Source organism: Peromyscus eremicus, chromosome 14 (assembly GCF_949786415.1).
Source record: "Peromyscus eremicus chromosome 14, PerEre_H2_v1, whole genome shotgun sequence".
In the NCBI taxonomy this organism is placed as follows: domain Eukaryota; kingdom Metazoa; phylum Chordata; class Mammalia; order Rodentia; family Cricetidae; genus Peromyscus; species Peromyscus eremicus.
In genome coordinates, this window is record NC_081430.1 from 74601734 (window position 1) to 74623999 (window position 22266).

The following is a 22266-nucleotide window of genomic DNA, read 5'->3' on the forward strand; positions in this document are numbered from 1 at the left end:
TTTACGCAAGGAAGCCTATAAAGACGGACACTGGGACCCCCCCTCCTCCAACACGAAGTCCAGACACTGGCTTCTCACAGCTCTTGGGTTCACCTCTTCTGTGCCATTCCAACTGTTTAAGTCTCTTGAGCCCTCATTATATTTCTCCAAGATGTCCTAATACACACCCACCTCCTGTTCAAACCTTCACAGTGGATGCGAAGGTGATCCGACAGTGACATCTGTCTGTCATTGATCATCGGGGTGGACTCAACGGCTCTGGCTGGCTACTCCGGTGTCTCCTCCCTCCCTCACAGGTCCAGAACATGGTGACCTCCTTGATAAAGGGGGTTCACTCTTCGGTCAAGGGTATATGAGTAGCTGTGCTCCCCTGCTAAAGCCTCAAACACAAGCCCTCAAAAATTCTGGTGCTACCCCCAGGATCTATAAGCTCTTTCATGGTCAATCCTGACGTCAAGGGCTGTTACAGTCTAGCTTCAAGGTACCTTCGGATTCCTCCATCACCACATCATCCCACTCGTCCTTCGCCGAGGTCACCTTGTACTTCAGATTCCATTTGACCCATGAAATGCCAGCTCCCTACTTGTTTCTCAGGCTAGTGTAGAGGGCTTCTCTTGGTAAAGGCTGCCTCCTCTGAGTCCCTAGCCCAAACCAGTCTTGGCTTCCTGGAGCCCTGGAGTGTGCTGCAGGCCCGCCTGACTCTCTTTGTCTTCCTCTACAAGAGCAGGGACTGTACCTCAATTACCTCTGTCTTTCCCTGAACAGCCTAGTGCTGTGGATAAGGTGTCTGAAGAGCGGCTGCCCCTTGTCTCCCACATCCTTACATCATCATATCTGTCTTGGCTCCATGTCCTCGCTGTGTTCATGGTGAACTACTATCTTTAAAACAACCAACGCTAAGGAACTAGATTTTAAATGCTTTGGTGCTTTACGTATCAGGAGTCTGGCGTTTGACTGGCGGTGTGACCTCAAGTAAACCTGGCCTGACCTAGACTCAGCTTCTCCATCAGTAAAACGGGAATGATGATAGCTCATTCTCTGACTGGCTGGCGAACTGAGGAGTCAAGGCACTTGACGCTCCCAGCAGGCCCAGGCACATGAGTTAGGGGTTAGTGGCACAAACAAAGAAAAGCAGAAATTCAGAGTTCTCCAACCATGTGGGCCATGCGACCTTGTCAGAAGTATCCTTCTTGGATACTTCTAAAAATAGAGATTCTTACTTCAACATCATGAATCTAGGACTCAGATTCTATAGTCCTGCTTACGGTTCTAAAAATTATCACCAAGAAATAGAAGGATCTTAATGTACTATGTACCTGTTAAGAATGAATACATAGGGCCAGGAATGGCGCACTCCTTTAATCCCAGCACCCAGGAGGCAGAGGTAGGCAGATCTGTATGAGTTCAAGGCCATCCTGGTCTACAGAATGAGTTCTAGCCAGCCAGGGTTACACAGTGAGACCCTGTCTCAAAAAAAGAAAAAGAATGAATACACACACACACACACACACACACACACACACACACACACACACACATTTATGCGCACAGACATCCACCTACATAAATACTCACAGATCTACAGCTATGAGCATATGCTTATCTAAGAAATACAAGACATTGCTAGTAGTGGTCATATCAAGTAAAGCATTTGTACTACTCTGCACTGTCTGACTTCTTTTTATCATGGGTATCTGCTCATATTATAATTTCTTTAAAAAATTAGTTTTTTAAAAAAAAAATTGTAAAGGGAGGGTCCGAGACAGGGCCCAAGAGATGGCTCAGCAGGTAAAGCCACTTGCCACCAAGACTGATCATCTGAGTTCCATTCCTGGAGCCACACAACAGAAAGAGAGAATCCAGTCCTACAAGTTGTTCTCCAACCTCCACATGAGCACAGTAGCATGAGCAACTACCCCCAACACACACACACACACACACACACACACACACACACACACACACACACCCAACCAAACAAAAAGAACCTAGAGAGTGGAATCAGATGTTTTCCAGGGATGGTTCTGAGGTTACAGATATATGGGCAAGGTGCTTTGAGTACACTGTATCCATAGAATGTCTTTCTTTGAGGAATTCTGATGCCTCAAGCATCAGGTTTTGAAAGAGGAAATGCGGATGCAACTTCATCTCCATCCTCTTCGCAATTCAGTGAGAAAGCATCCCTGCTGTTTTATAGACAGAGAACCCCAGTGTAGTTCGAAAAGATCACTTGCCAACCAAACACGCTGCTCACTAGACTCTGCTGTTTGCAAAGACTTACGACTGCCAGGAGTTTTTAGCTCCCCAATTCATTCTGGGTCTCTTCTGCAGAGGAGACGCAAGGCTTATGCAAAACAAGCAGAAGGCGCTCTTTGCTGGTGGAAGCGGGGTGAGATGTAAAATGACTTCCTCTGGGTCACAGTGTAAACAAAGCTGGCTCCCAGCAGAGGCAGGAAGTCTTCAACCCTGGGGAGCAAGTCTGCGTCCCTCCCCCACCTGGACTAGGCGCTTCACCTTGAGAAGAGTGCTTCACTGCCGTCATTTTCTGAGTGTTTTCTGGGTCAGAAGCAATGCGAGCAGCCGAGCTCAGGCTGCCAGTGGAATTGCTACATTAAGAGTGCGGAGCCGTGTTAACTTCTCTACTATACCCCCCACCCCCAGCTCACGCACCCCTGGTGAGAAGAGCCCAGCTGGACTAGACCAGCTGAGTATTTTTCCAGTCTCTGGGCAAAGTGACTTCACCCAGTTTTGCAATGCAAATGACCTGGTTTGTCCTCATAGGTACATACGGGTTTCTGTCTTGGAAGATACTCGCCCACTTCCTTTCCCAGAGTTCTTGGCTTGGATTCTAGGATGGTACCTCACTCCCTGCACCTGTAAACACCTCCACTCTTCTCAGACCTCCGCAGAGCAAAGGACCCTCTCCCATCCCAACGGTTTCAGTCAACACATACAGAAAGGCAGAACTGGATCTACTAACTCTATATGTAGGAGCCCAGAATTTAAATGAGACGTGAGACCAGACAGCAGGCAGAACACTACAATGCAAACCATCTCCAAACATGAGAAGGACCGTTCCCCTCAAAAGGCATAGAGCCGAGCCACCAGCAGCCAGACTACCACCAGTGACCTCTGTGTCCTGCCACAGGGTGATCACTGGTCTTCATGGCTTCCTAGACCTTCTCGAAGCTGTTTGAGGTTGACTCTACTCTCCCCCTGCACTCTCAAGTGTGTTGACGCTGTCTCCTATCATTGGCTTCACTATTACGCCCCTCAGAACACATTGAGATTCCAACCAATTATCCCGGGGGGGGGGGGGGGCTGAGTCTCTTCTGCGTCTACCTCTCTGCTCTCTGCTCCATCAGAAAGCCTGACTTTGTCCTCTACCTTTCCTTATCCTGAGGCCACCTTTCCAAAGCCTTTGAAGGCCTTCTGTCTGTCGGTTCATCTCAGACCCTACCACACATTTACAAAGGCTTCCCAGCTCCACTCACTGACTAACGGCATTCAAACACCAGACACAGAAACGGGGCCAGAGTGGGAGTGTGCCCATGACAGAGAGTTTTGTTGAAAGAAACAAAAAAAAACACTCAAAGGCCTGAGCAAGCAGAATGCGAGCGAGTCCAGCCACTGGTGAGACTCACTTTGTAGGGGTAAGGCAGAGATGAAACAGAACCAACAACAAGCACTGTAACATTATCCAACGCAGCTTCCACTCCGTGTGTCTACAGACGAGCAAACAGCCACGCAGGTTACACGTACCCAGAAAATCAAAACTTCTATAAGGGAATCTTGGAGAGTTTTTGTTTGTATGTTTTTGTTTTGTTTTCCTGAAATGTTTTTTATGAACTCTTTCCCCTTATAAAACAAATCTTATACAGATGTAGCTGAAGCAACTGCCAAAAAGCCTTCATCATTGCGTCCTGAGGGTCAGCATCAAACATCCGCTGAAAAATGAGGTAGGAGGGACTGGATGATGGATGAATACATTTTTCTAGCAATAGGCCTGTTCTGGTGATGCCTGTTAAAATCAGTTGTTACTTTTCCTTCCAATAAGTAGAATAGAGCTGGAGGAGGAGGAGGTGGGAAGAGCCCCCACTCACGTCTTAGACAGTCCTCATCACTCAGCCTCATTCATGAACAGCTAATGTCTTCCATTAGCCCGTCTTCAGAGACTTCTGTGGGCACCTATTTTGGTTTAGCACAGTGCTGAATATTCCAGAAAGCCCCTCCATCACTCCATTCAGTCAGCAGTTCTAGACTACCACCCAAGAGCCAGGGAGTCTCCATGGGAACAAGACACTGTCCGTTCTACAAAGGAATTCATAACCTAGCAGAGTCCTACACACGACCCAGCAGTGTGAGAACCAACAGAGGAGAAAAACATGTCTCCCTAAGTTAGGGTGGAGAGACCGGGGTTTCAGGGTATTTTCACAGTTGTATCTGAGGGTTTTCTCTAAGTGGGGTCTTCAGGCACACAACACACAGAGTCTGTGGCCCATAAAAGGGGGACAGGCATTCCAGGACTAGACAGCAGCAGAAACCCAGGCACAGAGGTATGAAAACACATCTCAAGTGCAGCGAAGTCACAGACATCCAAAGTGGGGAAATGGAGAGGAGATGGATCTGGGAAAGGTAGGCACAGACTGTAAAGGTCCCTGTTGGTCATTTAACTTTATTTCTTCAATGGGACTTGAACTCATGCTAGGTAAGTCTCATCACTGAGCCACAGCTACAGCCTTTCCTCTTTAAATTGTACTTGGGGACAACAGAGAACCTAAGAACTATAAAACAGTAAAATGGCTTGGCGTGGTGGCACACGCCTTTAATCCCAGCACTTGGGAGGCAGAGACAGGCGGATCTCTGTGAGTCTGAGGCCAGCCTGGTCTACAAAGCAAGTTCTAGCTAGGGCTCTTCTATAGAGAAACCCTGTCTCGAAAAAAACAAACCAACCAAACAAAAACAGTAAAATGACTTGATCAGACTCACAGCTTTAAGAATAATTCTGAGGTCAGGGTGTGGCATGGATTGAAGAGGTAAAGATGGAAAGCTAGTTATGCAAGCACACCATAATTTAGGTGGATACTGGGAGACGGAAACTAATTTGGAAATTCTGGAAGAAAAAACAAAAAAGAAGTCGGCAGCCAGGTGGATTCGAAAGCTTGAAAAGAAGAACTACGCAAAATGCTGCTGAAGTTTGAGGAGATGGGGACACAAGGAGCCATCATCAAAAGGCAGAAGAGCAGGACTGGGGATAAAGCGGAGAGCTGCCACTGTGACATGAGCAAATGATGACCGCCAGGAGAAGGCTGTGGTACCCGTCTGGGACCGAGGTGGAGGCCAAGGCTAGACCAGGCTGTGGATGCACTGGCAACCCTAACAACAATAGCTCATAGGAAGGAATGGGCCGAAAAAATGTTAAGAATACGTAGGATAGCCAGGCAGGGGTGGTGCACGCTTTTAATCCCAGTACTCAGAGGCAGAGGCAGGAGGATTGCTGAGTTTGAGGCCAGCCTGTTCTGCAGAGAGAGTTCAAAGACAGCCAGGACTACACAGAGAAACCCTGCCTCAAAAAAAGAAAAAAAAAAAAAAGAGTAAGTACTATAAAGGAGAAACTCAGCTGGCAGAGTCCAAGGCAGGCCCCAGTTTCAGAGTGAGAATGCTTGTGGGTTATGGGTGTCGGGGGTGGGTGTCGGGGGTGGGAGTGGGGGAAAGAACCCGACGGGACTGCCTGAACAATAATTCTGACTTTTTCCAAAGCAGCTTTACTGCTTTAGCTGCCTTACAACCGTGGGTATATTGTAGAGTACTAACCAACATCTCTATCCTCAGATGTCAAAGCACCATGTCGGAAGTAGGGCTCAGAACATTAATTATTTATTAAACGCTAATAAAAGGATTCAAGCCTATGAGGTTAAATCCTCGCAAATATAAAGCAGCATGTGGAAGTATGCAATTAATTACCTATCTAATTTCAAATGATTAAAAATGCAGGACTTTAAAGAAAAGAATCCTTGAAATTGAGAGTCTTGTAATGTTAACCTCCACTCAAATATGGGTAGACACAATGGTTCAAAGGCAGCACTTTGGAATAAATACATGTGGGTTCAAGTCTGGCTTTAACCTTAGGGGGTAGAGAGCTGAGTAAATTAACTGCTTGACTTTTTTTAATCTGTTGAATTAGGAAAATAATAGTACATATATGATATTATAAATACACATGAAAACTTCTAGCATAGTGCCTAGACTAGTAATAAATTCTCAATAAATGTTGACTTATTGTTACTATAAGTTCATTTCCAAGTTAAAATATGTATTCATTTGGGGCTGGAAAGATTGGCTCAGAGTACTGGCTGCTCTTCCAGATGACCCAAGTTCAATTCCCAGCACCCACATGGGGGCTCACAACTGTCTGAAACTCCATGGGCACCAGGCACACAAGATGCACAGAGATGCATGAAGGCAAAAACATATATACATAAAATTTATACACACACACACATACACACACACACACAGGTACACATAATGTCAAACATTCCGCCTTTTTGTTTAAGTCAATAAAAAATTCTAAACCACTCCCTTTTGTGTGCCAACCATGGCTTTAGGTGCTAGGAATATTTTTAAAACTAGAAAGAAAGAAAAAAAGAAAGAAAAAAAAGAATTGGATTCATTTTGCTATCTCAAGAAACTTGGCCAAATGGTATAGAAGGCAAGTTGACAATCAGATGGCAGATAATTCCTCCTGCAGCTAAGGAATGAGAAGAGTGCCCTGAAAATAAGGAGTAAACACTTGGTGCCACCCTAAGCCCTAGCCAGGGAAGGGGCCATCAGCAAGGCGACCAAGATGAGGCAATGTGTAAGCTTGAAAAGAATCTGTAAGGAAAAATTCGAGGGTAATAATAAATATTAAGGTGACATACACATACACCTTGGGAATGTCAGAGAAAGAGGGAGTTCTTGCCCAAGGGCAAAGACAAAGAGAAAAGGAGCTGGAATCGGCCCAGATGCTCATCACCCGGCTCAAGGAGACTTCTTGGCTGACGTACATCTTCCTATAATATTTACACCTTCCCCACCTGAGTTCGGCTACATGATCTAGGAAGCCAAGTAAACACGTACCTGCCCTCTAAGTGTTCAGTCTAAAAATAGTCGACCTGATCTATGGACACATTCGGGAGCTTGGACAAGTTACTCCCCAAAGAGAATGATCTCAAATAATATTTAGGTTCAGTGTGGCCACCAAAGTGATGCTATTAATACATTTTTTTTCTCTTCCCCTTGGAGATACTAAACAGTGGAAGGTAATATTAAAACTGATGGATGGGTTCCTTAAAAAAAGAATATACAATGATCCAGCAACTCTGTTTCTAGATATATATCCAAAAGGGAAAACAGAATCTTGAAGAGATATATGCATTTTTCACAGTGATATCATGTTTGTAGCAGTGTAATTTACAACAGGCAGAGGTTGGAAGCGACCCAAGCGTCTGTCTGTGGATGGGGAGGAGAGACAATGGGAGTTAGCGGATCCAGCGTTTGGGTTTCGGAAGATGAGAGAAAGCTCTAGAGATGGATGATGATGATGGCTAGAGAGCAATGTGGATGCAATTTTGCCACTGAACTGTATACTTAAAAGTTATTTAAGTCACAAATTTTAAGTCAAGCCTATTTATCACCATTTAGGAAGAAAAACATTTTAATTGCATGGTTGCCATGCCCATGAAATAACTATTCTTCATCATTTAGGGGCAAAAAACAAAAACCCAAACTTTGCTTCTGACAAGCAGATATGGAGCCTTGGAGGTGTGTGTGGCTGAAATGCAGAATGTTCCTCCTAACAGGGAAGAGGCCCTGGGTTCCATCCCTGGCCACCTGAAGACAGGGAGAGCATGAATCAGGGTATATTAGAAAGTTCTTCATCTACAGCAGTGGTTCTCAACCTTCCTATCACTGCAATCCTTTAACACAGCTCCTCATGTTGGGGTGACCCCCAACCATAAATTATTTTCTTTGCTACTTCATAACTGTAATTTGCTGTTGTTATGAATCATAATCTAAATAGCTGACATTCATGGTATCGATCCCCTTGAAAGGCCCACAAAGGGGTAGTGACCCACAGGTTGAGAACCTCTCATCTAAAGGACCACTCTCCAGTTACCATTCCCTGGCAAAGGACACCTTTGTAGCCCACTAGAAAGAGAGCACTTTGGGTAGCTATCACCTAGCAATTTTCAATTAATCTAACCCTGTGTACCAGCACCATCTATCAAAAATTACTAATAAGCAGTTGAACATGGTTGCACATGCCTATAATGCCAGTACACAGGAGGCAAAGGGAGGAAGATTGTGAGGCCACCCTGGGCTACATAATGAGATTGTGTCTCAAAGCCACAATCAAAAAATAGACGAGTTGGGGCTGGAGAGATGGCTCAACGGTTGAGAGCATTGGCTATTCTTCCAGAGGACCTGCATTCATCTCCCAGCACCCACATGGCAGCTCACAACTGTCTGTAACTCCAGTTCCAGGGGCTCTGACATCTTCATACCAGAGCACATAAAATAAATTTAAATATTTTTTTAAAAGTGACTAGTCAGTATAAAAACTTAGATCAATTATTTAAAAAAATTATAAAATAAAAATAAAACAGACATCTTTTTTGAAGTTACAAATGGAACTTCTACTTCCAATAGTCTTAGTGGGAACTTTATGTAAGACCCAGGACTGCAGTTCATACATAGCTCCTTCCCTTAAGAGTTTATTATCAGGGGCTGGAGAGATGGCTCAGGGGTTAAGAGCACTGGCTGTTCTTCCAGAGGTCCTGAGTTCAATTCCCAGCAACCACATGGTGGCTCACAACCATCCATAATGAGATCTGGTGCCCTCTTCTGGCCTGCAAGCCTACATGTAGGCAGAATATTGTATACATAATAAATAAATAAATCTTTAAAAAAAAAAAAAAGAGTTTATTATCAGCCGAGTATGGTAGGACACACCTGCAGTTCCAGCAACAGAGAAGCTAAGACCGAAGGATCACAAATTCAAGGCCAGCCTAGGCTACATAACAAGACCCTGTCTTAAAGAAACAAGCAAAGGCTCTGTGAGTAAAGCCACTTGCCACCAAGACTGACAACCGAGTCCAATTCCCTGGCCCCACGCGGTGGAGAGGAAGAACGGACTCTCCATTGTTGCCCTCTGACCTCCACACTCATGGCATGTGAATGCCCTTCCGCCACACACACCCAAATAAATGTATAAATAAAAACGAAACAAACCTCAAATAAACGAATGAGCATATTGCTTGGCTGAGCATAATTCAACACTAATAATAAAAGGAGTCTGCAGTCACCTTCAGGACAGTCATACAAGTAACAAGTGTGGAATTCCACACCCAACTGCCTGTGACACTAGCACCAGGGGATCCGACACTCTTCTGGCCTGGGCAGGAACCTGAACATACAGGCACACACACACACACACACACACACACACACACACACACACACACAAAACTCCTCAATGAAACCAGAAATCCAAAATAACAGACTCATGTATGTTTGATAAAATGTATCACCACCTCGCCGGGCGGTGATGGCGCACGCCTTTAATCCCAGCACTCGGGAGGTAGAGCCAGGCGGATCTCTGTGAGTTCGAGGCCAGCCTGGTCTCCAAAGCGAGTTCCAGGAAAGGCGCAAAGCTACACAGAGAAACCTTGTCTTGAAAAATCAAAAAAAGAAAAAAAAAAGTATCACCATCTCAATAAATGGTCTTTTTATTTTGACATTTGTTCGGGCCCCAAACAATCGCATCATCACTGACTTAATCTTTTTTCTCTTACCCTCCCTCTCCAAATCCCATCAAGCCTGTCTTCCAGAATCCAACTACAGAGTACCATCTCCCTCGCCCCTTACCTCACCTGTCACCTGGACCGCAGTCGTTTTCACTGAGCTCCCTCCCTGCTTCCACCTCCACAATCAGTCCTCTGGATGCCGGATAGAACCTCTTTAAATACAAACCTGAACAGGTCACTTTTCTGGCCACAATGTCCAGTGACTTCTTATCTCACTCGGACTAGAGCGAAAACCTGAATCTCCACTCCTAAACACCCCATGACCTCCTTTCTCCTTTCTTTCGGATCTCTGCTGAGATGAAATCCCAGCAGTCCTTTGCTGACTGCCCACCTCACCCAACAGAACCCCCCACCTCTCTCTCCCTCCATCCCTCCATCTATCTAGATCCCCCCACCCATTTGTTTCTCAAGGCAGGGTTTCTCTGTGCTGCTCTGGCTGTCCTGGATCTCTCTATGTAGACCAGGCTGAGATCCACCTGCCTCTGCTGGGCTTAAGGGGTGTGCCACCACCGCCCGGCTCAACAGAACCATCTCTTACTCCCTTCGTGTTGCTTAATTTTCCCCTGTAGCACCTGATATCATGATCTACCTATTGGCTGCCTGTCGATGTGATTTAATATGAGTCTCTCCCAGTGAGGACGTGAGCTCCATGATGTAGAACCCCCACCCCCATGCTCACTGGTGTACCCCCTTGAGCCTAGAATACGTTTGGTAAGTAAATAAGAATATTTTTTGGAGATTAAAAGAGGTACAAGCCCATAGCAGCTGACGTCACCGGGAAAACAAGAAAATTTTGAGGTCCCAAATGAGGTAGAAGTATAATGGTGCACAGCAAACTTGGGATAAGGGATTAGAAAAGCCAACGCATAGACAAACACAGAAACCCATCATTGTATCTATCTGTGGTGTCTGCTGGTGGGCCATTATCTTGTGCTTTCCCCTATCATCACCGTATCCTCTGTAGGGCCATTCTTGAGGTTTTGTGGGTATGTTAAAGTGTAAATACGGCCACCAGCTTCTCTATGCCTCTCTCTAAAACCAATAAACTCAGATGGAAAGTTCCACTGAAGGAAGAAAGCAATTCCTCTTGGCCAGGAAGCCCAGAATATTCAGTTCTCCCATGGAGGGAACCTGGAGAAGGCTCCAGCAACGGAAGCAGAAAACTGGGTGATAGACAGACTCAGCTGTCAACCACTGGGGACATTTCTAATTCAGTCCCCCAACTCTAAAGGACGGATAATGAAATCTTCTTGTGTGGTCATTTTAAGATAAAATGAAGTGATAACAAAGACATCCTAAAAACTGAAGGGACTAAACATTGAGTGCTCACTCCCTTGCTTTAGGATAAATGCACCTTCTACCAAACTTTAATTCACTTTCTCTTCCCACTGTTAAAGAGCTTTGTCCAAACCAGAATCTGGTCAGGTCCCTGCGACGCACACAATTCCAGGTAAACAAAGACACTGATTTCAACATGAACTTGTGAAGTTCTTCAGCAAACCAACCCTAAATCATTTCCATTGTGTGGTCACATTCCAGCCACATGGAACTACTCATTCTGGAATGTAATTATGCTCTACTGCCCATCTGTGTGGCACCACATACTTACAACCCTGCACCATGACCTTCCCAGCCTCCCCTTTTCTATAGCCCTTGACGTTTTTTAAAACCTTCCTGAACACCTAACCTGACTCAGATCTTCCTGCCATGGCCTTTGCCTGGGAACACCATTTTTTTTTTTTTTTTTTTTTTTTTTTTTTTTTTTTTTTCGAGACAGGTTTTCTCTGTGTAGCTTTGGTGCCTGTCCTGGATCTCACTCTGTAGATTCACAGAGATCCACCTGGCTCTGCCTCCCAAGTGCTGGGATTAAAGGTGTGCGCTACCACAAAGGTGTGCGCTACCACCCCCTAGCTGGTCTTGTTTTTTTTTTTTTTATTTAAGATTTATTTATTATGTATACAACATGTATGACTGCAGGCCAGAAGAGGGCACCAGATCTCATTACAGATGGTTGTGAGCCACCATGTGGTTGCTGGGAATTGAACTCAGGACCTCTGGAAGAACAGTCAGTGCTCTTAACCTCTGAGCCATCTCTCCAGCCCCTTGGGAACACCATTTTTTTTCCCCAAGCAGTCTACCATGTCATTGCCTGTTTGCAGGTCTGCCTCCTAGTAGTGAATGGACCTCCATCTGCCCCTTCTCTGTGTCCTTGATCATATACCAGTGTGAGGTACACAGTACCTGCCCTACATTCGCTCTCTTTTAATATATCTCAATTGCTTTCTCAGGCCTTTCCAGTGAAGGCTCCGTGACCTCTGACTCAGGGTTAGGAAAGGTCTTGTCTTTGTGCTCCTGAGGGAACTCCCTGGAAGATGAAGCTGATTCACTAGTCCTAAGGGAAGAGTCAAGAACTGAGCACAGGGACAAGATGAGGTCCCAGACCTCATTCCCATCCTCCTAAGTTAGACTGTAAATGCACCTTGCTTCCTCTGAAACGCCGTGAATTCTCACGTGGGAGACGCCCATATTTATGTCTGGTACAAATAGAAAAGATCTTCAACTTATTCATTTTCAAGACTATCCAAGTTTCTGCTTCTTTCACAATAGTGAAAACTTCGGAGCTGACTATAATTCAAAGCAATTATTGTTCTTTGACTGTCAAGGTGCCCTGTTCCTCTTTTCATAAATATGCTGCAGGATCCCAGGCCAATTCAATGCAAAGTCTTTTTTTCTAGGCCCCATTCCTACTCATTTGCTAAATTTACAGCATTCAAACGAAAGAAAGGGAACCTACTTTTGCCCCACTGTTAACATGATATATGTCTGAGTTTTAATTGCCCTTTAATTATACCCTCAGCCAGGTCTGCACCGATATAATGGAAATAAAGCATTATAGCAAAGCCTGAGAGGGCCTTGCTGAGGTAGCAGGAAGACAGCTTTGTAATATTTCCTGCAACCAGAAGGGAAGAACAAAATGAGAGGTGGCCTGGGGATGTCAGAAGCCAGCCAAACAATTCACTGAGAAAGCACTCTGTGACTGTACTTCAGCCTTTAAACTCTGTGAGCTGAGCTGCAAGGCTGGTGGTCCCCTGGTGATTCGATGCTCAGCCAAAGCTGGCTGAAAATGGAAGAACTCAGACGGCTTGGCTGTGAATGAAGAAATAAGCAGAGCGACAAAAGGAAACATGCTATGGCATTTTCTAAATATTTACCACCGGGAGATGTCTATTCAGTGAGAGGAGCCAGCTCTGGCAGTGAAGTCCCCTGACTGCTTCCTACATTCTCCTTTGATCTCCAGCTCCACCTTCCAAGTCAAGAGACCTACACCTCCTGGGGCTGTCAGAGGAGAGACACATGTCTGATAACCCCAACAAATGCAGAGTGGTGATTTAGCGCACCTAGCAACGTATGCACCTAGCAACCTATGCGCTCTTCCTCCCATATTCCTTCCCCACAACGGAGTAACCAAAAACATCTGCCCGTCAAGACCGGGAGTCCAAACTACTCTATAGACAAAACATCCATGCACAAGTATCCTGTATTTCTGTCTTACCACATCTGCCTGCGTGACTTCAGAGCCCAGTATCCATGGGCTTCCCTGCCAAGCATCATTATAAAATCAAATTTCTCATCAGCCCACATAATAGCTATTTTCCTTCCTGATGCTCCCAACTCAATTGATAAGTGTTAATCTGGAGGTTGGGAGTGATGGAGAGTGCATCATAGACAACGAACAAACGTGATTACTTCAAACTGCCCACTGGTCATGTTTTCTGCCTTTACATGTCTTGGGCAGAGTTTGATTTTGGACAGAGTGTTTGACTTAGAAATAATATTCTTCAAGAGCAATTTGGTGATTAGGTTAGATTAAAAACAGGTATCTGGGGACTAGAGAGATGACCCAGCAGTTAAGAGTGTGTACTGCTCTTGCAAAGGACACAGATTCTGTTCCCAGCACCCACAAAGGCTCACAGTCCTCTGTAACTCCAGTTCCAGGAGATCCAATGCTCTCTTCTGGCCCCATATAGTACCAGGAACACAAGTGGTACACATATAGACATTTAGGCTAAATATTCATATACATGAGAAACAAAAATTTTTATCAAATAAACAAAAAACCAAACAGGTACCTGATAATCCCAGTAGTTCTTTCTCATCCTCCAGAAACGCTATATAATAAGACTTGCCTTGAGATGTGTACTGCCTGTAGATAATGTAATGTGCAATCCTTTTATATCAGATAATGCACATATACATCTACATATGTTAACAAGCATTGGGGAAATTAGAGATCAGCATTTAATGATTACAAAGATATTCTCTTTTCCCTAACCTAGGATGTTTTCATTTTCTTTCCCGGTTTTGAATTTCACTAAGCTGTAAATATTGGATATTGAAGAACGCTCTTGCTCATCTTCCCCAAAGGAATGAAAACCTCCATGGTTTGAATGGACAGAACTGCCAGAAACAGACCTCATTTGCCATGGGAAAGAGAGAAATACAGGGAAGAAACGGGTTAGAATGGCAAAAAAGCAAGGAAATAACATAAATGACCAGGTAAGTGGCAGCCAAGGCTCACCTTTAAGCAAGCGATCACATAAATGGAAGGCTAGATTCAGTGACCTCCAAGGTTCCTTCCAACCCCAATCCTGTTTGCCTCATGAATTTTTTATAGTCACCCTCTGTCCCATCACACTGTCCCTGTGCATCATCAAGCCCTTCTGGCCACTTCCAGGACTCAAAGGAAAATCTGTTTTGTTTTGTTTTTTAAAAATCTGTGTTTGACTATTGCCAAAATTATAATTCTGTCCTTGAAACAATGACCTGAAAATAATAGGCCAGGCTAAAGAACTTTCGAGCAAATAAATGGCTCAATACTGCCTTGAGGTAATATATTTTAGACTTCTCCGGTATAAGCACAATTACAAATTGAGGCCCAAGGAGTAAAGAATGCTATAGCAAATCTGCCCAAGCTAATCCACATCCCCTGCCCAGTGTCTAATCTTAAAAAGACACCAGAGCAAGCAACAGAGCCTGAATCCTGGCCTCATCTCATCTCTCATCAGCTGTGTAATGCAGACAAGTCATTTAATTCCCTGAACCCATTTCCTCACTTAAAAAAAAAAAGTATTATTATGGTATGTGTGCACATGTGCATGGACACTTGTGGAGGTCGGAGGGCAACTTTGTGGAGTCCATCACCAGACTTGTACAGCCAACACCTTTACACACTGAACCATCTCACCAGCCCTGTCTCTGCACTTTTTAAAACAAGATACTATGAGTGACCTTGCAGAACTGACAATTAATACAACAACATAAAGCAATCTCTGGTCATTCATTCTTTCTCTCATTCGGTCCACAAAGACTGCTACCACTACCAGCCAGCCACAAGGACATAAAAAATAGTCAAAATGAAAGCTCTTATTCTCTCTATTTCCCGAAAACCAACTATTTTCCAAAACTGTGGCAGACTAGATTCAAAGCTTTCACTCACACCTAGTTTGCCTGAAATAGTCATGTGTATTGTGTCGAACGTGATGGCAGGTGGGAGTCAGCCTCCAGTTATGCCTTTTCCCCCCAAACTAACAATCCAACAGGTGTTGCTTCTACCACACCTTCAGAGCACTTGGAAAAAGCAATGGCCGGAGCAAAAGGCAGTATCCCAGCTCTCCACTGGGCAAGTCACTCGGGAAAACTTGATAGGCCTGTGCTGCAAGGCCCAGCCTGAATGCCTGGAAGTTTTTGGGTGCTTTCAATTCCATGAGTGGACTCTATGTCTTCTGAGAACTCAAGATTAACAGGACTGGCTCGTTCCCAGCCACCACCACTGGGCCACTGATAAATCGAGGCGCAACAGTAGAGGGGTCCATCTGTGCTTTACTCAACACTAGAATTTGATAACACTTTGTATAAATGGCTGGCCTTTGGAGTCAGTTCATTTCAAGGTCGGTGGGCTCTTCTCTGTTGTAAATTTACTATTCCTTTCGTTAGCTAGTTCCCAAGCCTCTGGGGGTGCTGAGCAGCATATATTAACCAACATTTTGCATTTGTAAGAGTTTCCCAGGGCTCATTGGAAAAACATATAAAGTCTGATCCTGGAATAGGAAATGACGACCCTGGGTCATTGTCACAGAGCAGTTAAAAAGAGAATTCTAGAATAAAATTCTGAGCTATCTGTGAAGCTAAGGGTAGCCTAAGAGAACAGCTTAAATGATATGCCTTTTTTTTTTTTTTCGTTCCTCTCCCTCTGAAGGCTCCTCTCATTCTGGAGCTGTCTGAATCACCTCCCCTTGGAAACCGAACTATATACATCCTGATTGCCACAGGCAGGGGTTTTGCGTGGCTGCCTCCGAGCGTGGAGGTGACAGCCATATCCTCTCCCCACTGAAGTTCTCAGTAAAAGAGACTGTCACTGTATAATCCCATCCCACCGCGCCGGATGCATCTAAAACAGTGGCTCCTTTGCATTTTTCCTTCAGTGAGTTAGGGGTGTTATTAACTCCTAGCACCTCTAATTGCTCACTGAAAACAGTGGTTTGGATATTAATAGGCTATAAATCAAGGCCCTACCTAAGGCTTGTTGTCACGGAAACTGTACTCAAGCCTCCGAGCTATTTCCCCTTTGGGGAGTCTGGGGAAGTTGGTGGGACTTGAGGACTGTGTTAAAGCTCTTATTTCTTCCACTTTCTGCTATTTCTGTGGACCAAGTTGTTGGAACTGGTACGAAGGGGACGGGTAGAGTGGGCAGTAGACGCTTGGAGAACAGGAACTCAAAAGGGCATGGGACGGGTTTGGGGGGGGTCCTTGACGTACAGTTCTGGGACACTTGATCTTTCCCTTCTCGGTCTACACAGGGCCACCCTGCACGTCCTGCCCGGCATCCGGAGGCCCGGCCCCCTCTGCTGCCCTGAACTGTCCACCCAGCCTTGGCGCTGGGCAGCCGGGGAGCGAGCTAGCCAAGTTCCAGAAGAGGATCCGACACGCCCGGAGGTTGAGAAGCCAGGCAACCGGAGGCACAGGCGCGGACGAGTGATAGGCAGGATCACCCCCGCCCCCCCTTGCTCCCAGGGGAGGGTCCTGGGGGAGGCGGCCGAGAACACGCACACCCCAAACCCACTCCCAGCGCCCCAGGGCAACACTCTACTAGCCAGCTTCCCAAAGCTAGCGCCCCGCTCGCCCAGCGCCTGCGAAGCCCACGCGGATTCCCGCGTCCCGGGGTGACGACTGCCGCAGCCGCCAGGGCCTCCAGTGCTCCGCACCCCTCCCGCTCCACGCTTGGCACCCAGGGCCAGGCCCCCACAGGGCCGGCGCGTCACCCGCCCCCTGGGCCCCCGTGCTCCCCAGCGCTGGCTCCGGGGCACCCAGCTCCCTCCCGCCGCGCGGCCCTCGGGGACTCACCTGCGCTGGGGCTGAAGCGGCGGCCACCCCGAGCCCGGGGGCGGCGGCGCAGGGGGAGGAGGGCAGCACGGGGCTCCTGGCACAGTGGCCGCCGGGCGCCTGGTGCTGCGGAGCCGCGGACCCGCCCAGAGATATAAATAACATTATCTGAGGAGGGACATTCCTGCCGGGGGACATCGCTGCTGCCGGGACCAGATAGTCCCGCGGCGGGGGCGGGGAGGCGGGGCCGCAGCCTCCCGCAGCGCCAGGCCCGCCTTCCCCACCCACTCCTGCACCTGCCAATCAGCCTGCGCGCCCGGGGGCACCTGCCCCGCCGCTAGCGCCGCCGCCGCCTGGACCAGAGGCGCCCCGGTCCTCGCTCACCTCCCCTGATCCCGCACACCCCGAGCCCCTAGCCTAGGGAAAAGGGCTCGACTCTGCAGCTCGGGCCTAATTCGTGCGCCCGGAGCTGCAAGCCTGGCGGCGTAAAGGAGTCCTCCCAGCCTTTCCCGCCCTGCGTCCCCGCAGCCTAAAGATCTGGTTTTGAAAATACATCGAACGACCCCGTTTAGGCCGTAGGGTGGGTGGATGAGGAGGGCTCCCGAGCTGTTGCGCCCCTCCTGAGATCGGTTGGAAGGGACAGATTGTTCCCGTGGGCCGGTTACGTTAGAAAGCGCGCTCCCGGCCGGCTACAACCCGCTGGTAGTAGGAGCAGACGCTGGGAGCGCAGGGGGTGGGCACTGGGCCGAGGCCCCCGCCCCCAGCCTGCGGGCTCGAGGCCGCGATTCCAGCTTTCAAGCCTAGTACTGTCCGGGAGAACCAGGCAGGTTGGTGGCGCGCAGCTTGCAGTCGCACATTGCAGGGGCCGTAATCAACAGGCAAGTGGGCACACCAGCCCACCTGAACCTTCCTGTGAGCCCGGGTCTCTTGGCAGGACTTGGCTTTCCCACTGCAAGCTTTGGTGGGGTGGGGTCCAGTAGGCCAGAACCAAGGGTGCCTAGGAAGAGCCGTCCGTAAGGCATCTAGGATCGGCTAGGGAGAGTGATAGAGATGAACATGGGCGGCTTGCAGGGCAGGCTGTTTCCTTGACTTCTCAACAATACAAGGTCATCGCTCTGTAAGGTTTGCTGCGTGCCTTGCTGTACCTTTCATCATTTTCTTGTTTTGGGGTTTTTTTTGTTTTTGTTTTTGTTTTTTCTCCGCACACTGTGCCTAGGATGATCTCTGACGGACTATCAACCCAGGTAATCACAGGTATATTGGAGACAGCAGTGATGATTAAAAAGAGCATAGATGCAGAAGGAAGTTTTAACTTGGATGCTCCCAGGAATTCTTAAGAAGAAACAGCCTTACTCGTGACTTGTTGGCTTGGGTGTATAATTATGCTGTTTTCCAGGATTCATCTGCAAAGGGTGTTCAATTGCCAGATGTTCAAGCTTAGCTTGAGTATTAAAGGTACGCAAAAGATATTTCACTGCCTGCTGCAGTCACACTTTTTGAGAGTAGGTATTTGGACAGTAAGGAATGCTAAATGGTACAAAATCCACAGGTATTACAAAGCCACAGGACCCTCCACTTCCTCTTGCCTGAGTCCTTATTACATAGCGATTCCCCTAATGGTACTAGTATTCTAGGGAAGAGGACACAATGGCCAGGGTCACCCTAGAGGTTAGCAATAGTCCTCCTCCCCCTTTCCCACCGTTGAATGACATCTAGAATCCTTTGTGGGCAGCTGGGGCTGGGGCTCTTCAGTAGAGCCCACGGATAGCACTCCAAAGGCCCTGGGGCTCCTCAATAATATATATATCCCAATAATAAACATCCCAAATAATTTGTTTTGCTTGTTATTGAGTTAAAAAACTGTCCTTTTGAGAACCAAATTCTAGCAAAACCAAAAAGCAAATACAGGCCAACTTCAAAAGCTGAGACTTACATATCACAAGTAGAAATCCTTGATCTATTTTTTGAAAGGAAAAAAAGGAGGAAAATTATGTATTTATATTTTTTAAACCCTGTGTGATTAAACTTATTAAATAAATTCATGAATCCCAGAATTGCAGCTTTGCTGCTACATAATTTTATATTACAGGAAACAGATCATTCTTAGCTATAGGGTTGTGGCTCAGAACTTAATGGTCGCACACACATTTTCCTTTGGAGCATTCAAATTTTTAATTTTCAACCACAAATTTAAAAAAAATTAATATCATGAAAGCTCCAAAGCAGCTGACAGATTATCCCCAAGATTTTACAAACTGGCGCATCTACTGAGCCTATCTCCACTTTAGTTGAACGATAAATAATTCAATACAACCTCATTTGCTGCAGATCCTGTTATCCTGACAGCATCCCCAAATGCATCTCAGCTAATAGAGTTACAGTGAAGTGATAAATCAGAACTGGTGAGAGAGGAAGTTTAGAGGTGTAGAGAGAAAGGGCATTGCCCAACAAGGGACTGTGAAAAGGGGAAAAAGGAAACACTGATAGACCGGCTCACTATCAAGGTCATGATTGAAAAGGAGAGCCTTCAGGGAGCTTCTCCGAAGATTATAGACTGTCTTTAAGAACTCTCTACGTGAGATAAAGATGGGCACTCAACTTCATTGGTCAGGGGACTGTGCCTGCCCATGTTGGCACCTTGTACTACTTCCTTCCAAGCTTCCCAGTTAACCTACAGCTTTGGAAGAGTTCTGGGACCAGAAGGGAAAGCATGTACTTAAGACTATAGTAGAAGCTGTCAGTCAAGGAGTCGGGGGAGAGCCTCAGAGCCTGGGTCCCCAGCTCTAGCTGAAGGCAATAGGTGAGGCCCGGAGGATGTAAGTAAAAAGTAAGGACACTAGAGGCATCTAACTACAGGGCAACTTTCACTGTTCTTGTTATCATTCTCTCTCTCTCTCTCTCTCTCTCTCTCTCTCTCTCTCTCTCTCTCTCTCTCTCTCTCAGTTCTTGGAGAGTTTCTTACATGTTTGGATCATATATCCCCCCAGCTCTTCTCAGATCCACCCCCTCCTTTCCCTACCCACCCAATTTCATGTCCTCCCCCCCCCCGCAGCCCTTTACTCTGTGCTCCCCAAATAGTCTATTTTTATTGAATCACAAACCGAAGGTATTTAAATAAACCACTTTGAATTAAACATGAACATGTATATTAGAAAGGTACTCAAAAGCAAATATCAAGGCAAGCCTGATCAGTTCAAATCCTTAGCAACAATAATGAAGAAATGAAGAACTCAGGATTCTAACATGTATTTTAACTCATGATTCTAACATGGGCTTTAACTGAGCACGTTTCAGGAAATGAAACTGGGTTCTCCTTCCCATGTCTGGGATTACCCACGGGCGCCACATCCTTCAGAACTTGCAAAGACAAAGAAGCAGTAAGGCTAATTGAAACGGCACGCCGTTGAGAACCAAGAGAGGCTGTGCCCTGGGCAGCAAGCCTTTGCCTCCGAGTGCCTCAGTCACAACTCCTGGTTGCCTGTGTGGTCTCCTAACGGCCCTCCCACTCTCCCACTCCATTCTCCTTCCACACAGCAGCCAAATTCTTCTCCAGGAAGGAAATCAGATCAAAGCCATGATTACTTTCTGGATATAGTTCTGAGCACTCGGCATGGTCCATGACACCTGAGACAAATTTAGTAAAGATATGATAGCCAAAGGAATGAACAAGTCAAGAAACTTACAAAAGAGGTTGCCATCTTGGAGACCAACCAGAGAAGTAATTAAAAGACTCCCCCCAACCCCACCTCCAGCTTATATATATATTATATATATAATACGTGATTTTTTAAAAATGAGATTTCCTTTCTATTTATGTCAAATAAGGTTACCTAAATGAATTCACATCCTCTGAGAGGTAGTTGATGAAACTGCGGCTGAATTTTACCAGCTCCTCCACCACCTCAGCACATCCATGCCTAACTTACCGTCTGTGGGCCAGAACAGAGGTTGGTTAATTAAAGAGTTCTTCTGCTTATTACTACCCCCCAGCTCACTTACAGGTCTTTCCTCTTCCTGTGTCTCACGGATACCAAAGTAAAGCAAACAGTGACGGTTCAGGTGGCGTTTGTCTCATTGCTCTACTGTCTCGTACCATAACCCTCAGGCAGTCACCCCATTCCAGTCCGCATGCTCCAACATTCCTAGATCTTGAGCACACAAGACTAAGGCCATAGGAACGTAGATCAAAGTGTGTTATAAGGAATTTGAGTTAATGTTTTGACATTGACTACCTTGCATATTCCACTGAGTAGATATTCTGTACGTGGATAATCAGGAGAACCTGATCCCCAAACCTATGTCTTCATCCTTCATTAATATTTATCAGACAGGAACTCAGACCACAGGGAGAATTTATAATTTGAAAATTGACTTTGAGGTGGCTAGAGCGGGTAAGAGCTTTTGTTGTTCGTACAGAGGGCCCTGTTGCTTCCCTGTACCCATGTAGTGGTTCACACGGTGGTTCACTCCCGTTTCAGGGGAGCCAATGCCTTCTTCTGACCTCTGAGAGCACCAGCCATGCATGATCATACAGGCAGGCAAAACACTCATTCACATAAAATAAACTAATTTAAAGAAATTGCAATTGAGTTTGTACTAAAGAATGATAGCTACCCTACCGTGTTAACAATTCAACTAACTAAACAATTTTCTGTAGATGTGATAATTGCTGCCAACATAAATGGTCTTGTTAATTGTTTTGTTTGCAAGTAAGCAGTTACCAAATTCACAGTATTTTTTTTTTCATAATATTAACCAAGACCTTTGGGAAAATTTCAATAAAGTTTAGAAAGAATCAGCCATAAAAAGCTCCATTACCTCTGCAAATTAATTTCACTTTCTATTCTGTGGGTTATTTCTACAGCTGCTCAGCTTCTGTTTGAATATTTCCTCAATGTTTTGAAGTCTATAAGAAACAATAATTCAGCTTAAATATGATGTATTTTGTAGAATACATACAGGATATAATTGGTTCTTGCCAGAACCAATTTTTTTCTCTTCTTTTTCATTGACAAGTTCTATTTTATTTATTTGT

General features: G+C 45.9%; 1 protein-coding gene across 1 annotated transcript in view; it reads right to left on the reverse strand.

The window, feature by feature from the left end:
* Nucleotides 1-17461, reverse strand: part of Sptb (spectrin beta, erythrocytic) — a 125962-nt gene extending 108501 nt beyond the window's left edge. Inside the window, exon 1 of the mRNA XM_059279016.1 lies at nucleotides 17253-17461. The gene's annotated coding sequence lies outside the window, so the exon portion shown is untranslated. The remainder of the gene's footprint in view (nucleotides 1-17252) is intronic.
* Between the last annotated feature and the right edge of the window lie 4805 nt (nucleotides 17462-22266).